The 6,196-nt window shown below is 51.3% G+C and overlaps 1 pseudogene across 1 annotated transcript; it reads left to right on the plus strand.

Annotated features, from left to right (window-relative positions):
• The first annotated feature begins 406 nt into the window (after positions 1 to 406).
• On the plus strand, positions 407 to 1,313 carry LOC311166030 (olfactory receptor 14J1-like; annotated as a pseudogene). The gene has a single exon. The product of its transcript is annotated as an olfactory receptor 14J1-like (transcript).
• Positions 1,314 to 6,196: the final 4,883 nt, after the last annotated feature.

The following is a 6,196-nucleotide window of genomic DNA, read 5'->3' on the forward strand; positions in this document are numbered from 1 at the left end:
CTGTGGCTACAAATGTGGAGCTGGGCTCTGGTGGATCCATGTGCTCTCACCTGTACCCAGTGACATTTTATGGGAAGCTGATCATCCTTCACCTGAGTAAGGTTAAAGCCCAGAGAAACTCTGAAATTGTCAGAATGACAGACCATCTCCCCCCACTTTCCACTCATCACTTTGCTTCACAGAACTTGCTCTGTTCTCCCTGAGTATAGAAAAAATGCAGAGGATTTATGATATCCAAGAACACCAGAAGAAATATAGTCGAGCTTATAAAGAAAACACCTGAACTGTAAAACACTAAAGACTGTGTGTACCAAGGGAAGGGGTATGGGAAATGGCATAGATTTTGGTTACTCTAAATTTTCACTGTTATTTTTCCCATGGCGCAAACAGTGGCCAGCCCCAGCAAATGTCCAACAGCAGCTCCACCAGCCACTTCCTCCTGCTGGCATTGGCAGACACGCGGCAGCTGCAGCTCCTGCACTTCTGCCTCTTGCTGGGCATCTCCCTGGCTGCCCTCCTGGGCAACGGCCTCATCATCAGCACTGTAGCCTGCGGCCACCACCTGCACACTGCCATGTTTTTCTTCCTGCTCAACCTGGCCCTCAGTGACCTGGGCTCCATCTGCACCACTGTCCCCAAAGCCATGCACAATTCCCTCTGGGACACCACGACCATCTCCTACACAGGATGTGCCACACAGCTATTTTTCTTTATGTTCTTCATTGGAGCAGAGTATTTCCTCCTGACCATCATGTGCTACGACCGCTACGTGTCCATCTGCAAACCTCTGCACTACAGGACCCTCCTGGGCAGCAGAGCTTGTGCCCACATGGCAGCAGCTGCCTGGGCCAGTTCCTTTCTCAATGCTCTCATGCACACAGCTAATACATTTTCCCTCCCCCTGTGCCATGGCAATGCCCTGGGCCAGTTCTTCTGTGAAATCCCACAGATCCTCAAGCTCTCCTGCTCCAAATACCACCTCAGGGAATTTGGGCTTCTTGCTGTAAGTGCCTTTTTGGTATTTGGCTGTTTTGTGTTCATTGTTTTCTCCTATGTGCAGATCTTCAGGGCTGTGCTGAGGATCCCCTCTGAGCAGGGACGGCACAAAGCCTTTTCCACCTGCCTCCCTCACCTGTCCGTGCTCTCCCTGTTCATCAGCACTACCACATTTGCCTACCTGAAGCCCCCCTCCATCTCCTCCCCATCCATGGCTATGGCCCTGTCAGTTCTGTACTCGGTGGTGCCTCCAGCCCTGAACCCCCTCATCTACAGCCTGAGGAATCAGGAGCTCAGGGCTGCAGTGTGGAGACTGATGACTGGATGGTTTCAGGATCATTAAACTGATGGTCAATTTCTGTAAATCATTTGTAATAAAAGTAATCTTTGATGGTTATTTCTGGGTTTGTTTGTGGGATTTTTTTCTGTGATTTCCATTTTTAACATTGTCCACAAAAATGTCATTGCTTGTGCCATTTCTCATTTTGTTTCTCCCCACCTTTACTGTTGCCCCAGAGTATGTCAACAAAGAACTTTTCTCTCAATGGCTTTAAAGGAACTAAAGGATCTCACAGCAGAGTTTTCTGCAGAGATGCCCTTTTGTTGCCTTCTCTGGAGCTGCAGCAGCAATGTCTGTGTGCAGAGCTGGGGGCAGATCAGTGCTGGCACAGCAGCTGTGCCCAGCAGCAGCAGCAGCCCATGGTGTTGCCAGTGCTGCTCCTGTGGCCCTGACCTGCTGCCCTGGTGGCCCTGGTGCTGCTGTAGGGCCTGAGTGCTCTCGGGGCTGGGCACAGTCCTGGGGTGGCAGTGCCGGGGCTGCAGCAGGGACAGGCCATGGACACTGCTGGGGCAGCACTGACACCTCAGGTCAGGCCCTGGGGGCTCCAGGCTCCTTGCCCAGGCTCTCTCAAGAACATGTCCAGGCCAATGCTGAGCACAGAAAACCCCCGTGAGCAGCCCCAGGGTGGCCGTGGGCAGGCTGGAGGCAAACAATATGGCTGGTGCTCTGCATGGGCCCTGGGGGAGATGGGAAGGAGCAGCAGAACAGGGGCTGATCCATCCCAATGTGCTTGAAAGCCCATGGCAGCTTCCCAGAGCATCATCATGGAGCTGCCAACAACATCCCCCCTCTGCAGACCTGGCCTCTCCCCCAGCTCACACAGTCGACCCATCCTTGCAGGCACAGACACAGCAGCACTGGCTCAGCAGCCTCTGTTTGCATTGCACAGAGCAGGCAGGAACACCCCCATGCTGCTGCTGTGGGGACATGAACCTGAGGGAGCACAAATGCCATCAGCTCCTGCGGCCAGCAAGGGCTGGGGAAACCACTCAGCTTTGTCCTGGTCTCTGCAGTCAGCCAGAAAGTTTATTCCCATCAGCTGGGAGTTTCCTGTCCCACTGCAGATGCTGTTGCTCAGAGCCAGGGCTGCCTGGCAGCCACCCCCAAACTGCCCTGAGCATTTCCTTTGCATCACATTTGCTTTCTTTCCTCTTCCTGCTACAAATTTCTTCCTCTTGCCCACCCCTCTTCCCTCCCCTGCAAACAGCCCATCCCTGTTTGCCCTTTTCTCTCTGGCCCCACTCCCCATTGCAGTTCCTGACTTGGCACCATGGAAACATCCCTTGGGGAGCAGGATCATCCTCCAAGTGCTGCAGGAATTGTCTGCAGGCTCCTGCAGTGCCTCGTGCTGCTCCCTTGCCAGAGGCACCACAGGCCAGGGGGGCACATCTGGGCTGCTGTGTCTGGCTCTGGGGCTCCCTGTTCTGGACAATGAGGAGGAGCTGCAGAGGCTCTGCAGGACTGAAAGGATGGGCTTTGGGCCTGGCAGGAGAAGCTGAGGGACCTGGGCTGATGGACTGAAGCTATATGCGGAATAAATGGACTCCACAACCAGATGTAGTTATGAAGTGGGTATGCGTGTTAGCTCATGGCACAAGCTTCTTAAGAGGAGGCCAAGGGCTCATCCTGCAACTGTTTCAAGGGTGGTTTCAGAAAATGACAGAATCAAATAGGCTGGAAAAGACCTTTTATATCATCAAGTCCAACCAATGCCCTAATACTGCCTTCAACCCAACCATTCCAGTAAGTGCCACTGGAGAGGGAAAGTGACTCTGCCACGTCCCCCCTGGCCAGCCCATTCCAATTCCCACTTACCCTTTCTGTGTAGAACTTCTTCCTATTGTCCAGGCTAAATCTCCCCTTGTGCAGCTTAAATCTGTATCTTCTTCTCCTGCCCTCCAGCAGATCCACACTCACACCCAGCTTGGTGTCATCTGCAGTTTGTGAATGGTGGACTCGATCCCCTCACCCAGACCATCAGTGAAGATATTAAACAGGACTGGGCCCTACACAGATCCCTGGGGGATACGACCAGTGCCTGGACACCAGCTGGGTGCAGCACCGTCCCCACAAGTCTCTGGGCCTGTCTTCCAGCCAGTTTTTAAATCTCCCAGTGAGGAGGGAACCTGCCCAAGCTGTGGGCTACAGCTTTTCCAGGGAATGCTGTCAGAGACAGTGTAAAAGGCTTTGCTGAAGTCCAGGCACACAACATCCACAGCCTTTCCCACATCCACAGGTGGGTCACCTGGTCATAAAAGGAGACCAGGATTGTCAGGCAGGACCTGCCACCCCTAAATCCGCACTGGCTGGCTCTGATCCCTTGGCCATCCTGTGGGTGCCCTGTGATGGCACTCAAGGTGATCTGTTCCATTTCCTTGCTGGGCACCAAAGTCAGGCAGACTTTATTAACCCAGCAGCTCAATGACAAAACTTGATAACATAACCCAGAGTTCCCCCTGCATTTCCATGAAGATTTAATAATGCTGTAGTTTGGTGAAGGGACTCGTTTTATTAAGATTTCATTTTGCACAATAAATCACTGCATATTTTTGATATATGAAAGGTGCAATTCCGTCATGTCAGGCTCAGGAGAGCCACGGTGCAGAATCCCTGTCCATTTCTGTTCACTCTCTGCTCATCCCTAGGGCTGTGGGACCCTGTGGCTCAGTTCCTACTGAGGGCACAAGAAATCAAATACAATAGGAAGGGCTCCTTTTCATTTTATTAACCCAGCAGCTCAAAGACAAAATGACAGCTCAATAACAGGCCTGCAGTTCCCCAGATCCACCTGCCAGCCCTTCTTGGGGATGGGCTCACACTGGCACCTCCAGTCCTCTGGGACCTCCCTGCTGAGCCAGGACTGATGGGAAATGATGGAGAACAGCTTGGGGAGCTCATCCACCAGCTCCCTCACCCCCTAGGATGGATCCCATCTGATCCCATACACCTGTGAGCATCTGAGTTTCTCAGCAGATCACTAGCTGCTTCCTTCTGGATTACAGGGGGCTGTTCTGCTCCCTGTGCCCATTTACCAGCTCAGGAGAACACTTGTTCTGAGGACAACCAGTCCCAATATTGAAAATTGAGGAAAACATAATGTTAAGTAGCTTAGTCTTTTCCTTATCTTTAGTTACTATATTCCCCACTGCATCCAATAAAGAGTAGAGATTCTTATCTCATGTTTTGCTATAAATTTATTTGTAGAAACATTTTCTATTATTTTTCACAGAAGTGGTCAGGTTAAGCTCTAATTGAGCTTTCCCCTCTTGACTTTTCTTTCTGCATGACCTAACAACATTATTAAATACTTCTTAAGTTGCCTGACCTTCTGTCCAATGTTGCTCCACGCTTTTCTTTCCCTTGAGTCCCCACAAAAGGTCCCTGGGCAGCCAGGACAGTAATTTTTCTTCTTTAGTCATCTTTGGCACACTGGGACAGGCTGCTTCTTCCTCCTTAGGATTACTTTCTTGAAATCTGTCCATCCTTGCTTTGTTTCTAAAGGGCTGTTTCCCTTAAAAAAATCAGTACCTGATTCGGTAGTCTCCAAATCAGCATCCTAAACAGGCCAAAGTCTGCCCTTCTTAATTCCAAGGCAGAAGTTTTGTTGCTGCCCATAATTATTTCACAGAACATTGAAAATTTGATTGATCCATGGTCACTGTGCCCCAGGCAGCCTCTGACCCCCACATCTGCCACCAGCCCTTCTCTGTTTGTGAACAGCAGGAGACAGAGCTTTCCTTGGCAGTAGGAGTGTTACCAAAAATTCAGTTAAATAGAAAACTCCTTAACACCAATGTAGCATTAAGAAGCAGCATTCTTTATTCAGCTGGATGCACAGGGGACAGCTCCTCCCAAAGCCGTGCATGCTGAGTACAGGAAAGTTTCTGTTTATATTCTGTATTTTGCACACATATTCATTGATTGTCCTGGACTAAACATACAGATGATAATAATTTCCCCAAAATCATTAACATATTTCCCCTCCCCTTTACCCATGTGTTCTTCTGTCCTGGGGGTCTCTCTGGTGGTCCCTGGTGGTTGTGGTCCCTAATGTTCCAGTGGGCCTGGCTGAGCTGGCAGGACACTGAGGCTGGTGAACTTCCATTTCCCCTTCTGACGCAATGGGCATTGTGTGGTTTCCATTGGCCTGGGGTTTTGGAGAACAAGCTCCAGGTGTGAGCTCACCTGGTGAAGACAATTTATCATCTGGTAACGTGAGGTCACAGAGTGGGCTGTGACATCACAGAGTGGGTTATATGAGGTCATCTAAAAGCTGTGATATCATAGACTGCATCTGTGACATTACAGAGCCAGCTGTGACATCACAGGGCAGAGGTCTGACATCAGGGAGCAGACAATGACATCACAGAGTTGGCTGTGACATCCCAGAGGGGCTGTGTGACATCCCAGCAGGGCTGTGTGAGGTCACTGAGTTGGTCACTCTGCCCCAGCTCCCCCTCACAGTTCCTCCCAAAAAAGTCCAGTGCTGTTCTTGCCCAGCAGGGTCCCTGTCCCACGGTATCCCCCTGGCCCACCTGGAGCCACAGCCTCCACCAAAGGATGTTCCACAGGATCCACCCCAGAGCCTGACATGGGAACAAGGGGCCAGTGCTGTGTGACCAGGACATCAAGGACGGGAATTATCCAGGTCACTGTGACCTGGTTTGGGTTGCCCAGGGCAGGAAAGATGTCTGGCAGCTGGAGCAGGCTCTGGGAAGGGCCTCCAAAGGATACAAACCTGATGAGTTGTGGTTCCCACTCCAGTGGCTGCACCTGGACCTCCCTCCATAGCCAGAGCAGAGCTCCCTTGCCCCTGAAAGTCCCTAGCAATGCAGGGATGAAGGAAAGAGGACAGGCTGT

Source organism: Fringilla coelebs (genome assembly GCF_963513975.1).
Source record: "Fringilla coelebs genome assembly, contig: SCAFFOLD_32, whole genome shotgun sequence".
Classification (NCBI taxonomy): domain Eukaryota; kingdom Metazoa; phylum Chordata; class Aves; order Passeriformes; family Fringillidae; genus Fringilla; species Fringilla coelebs.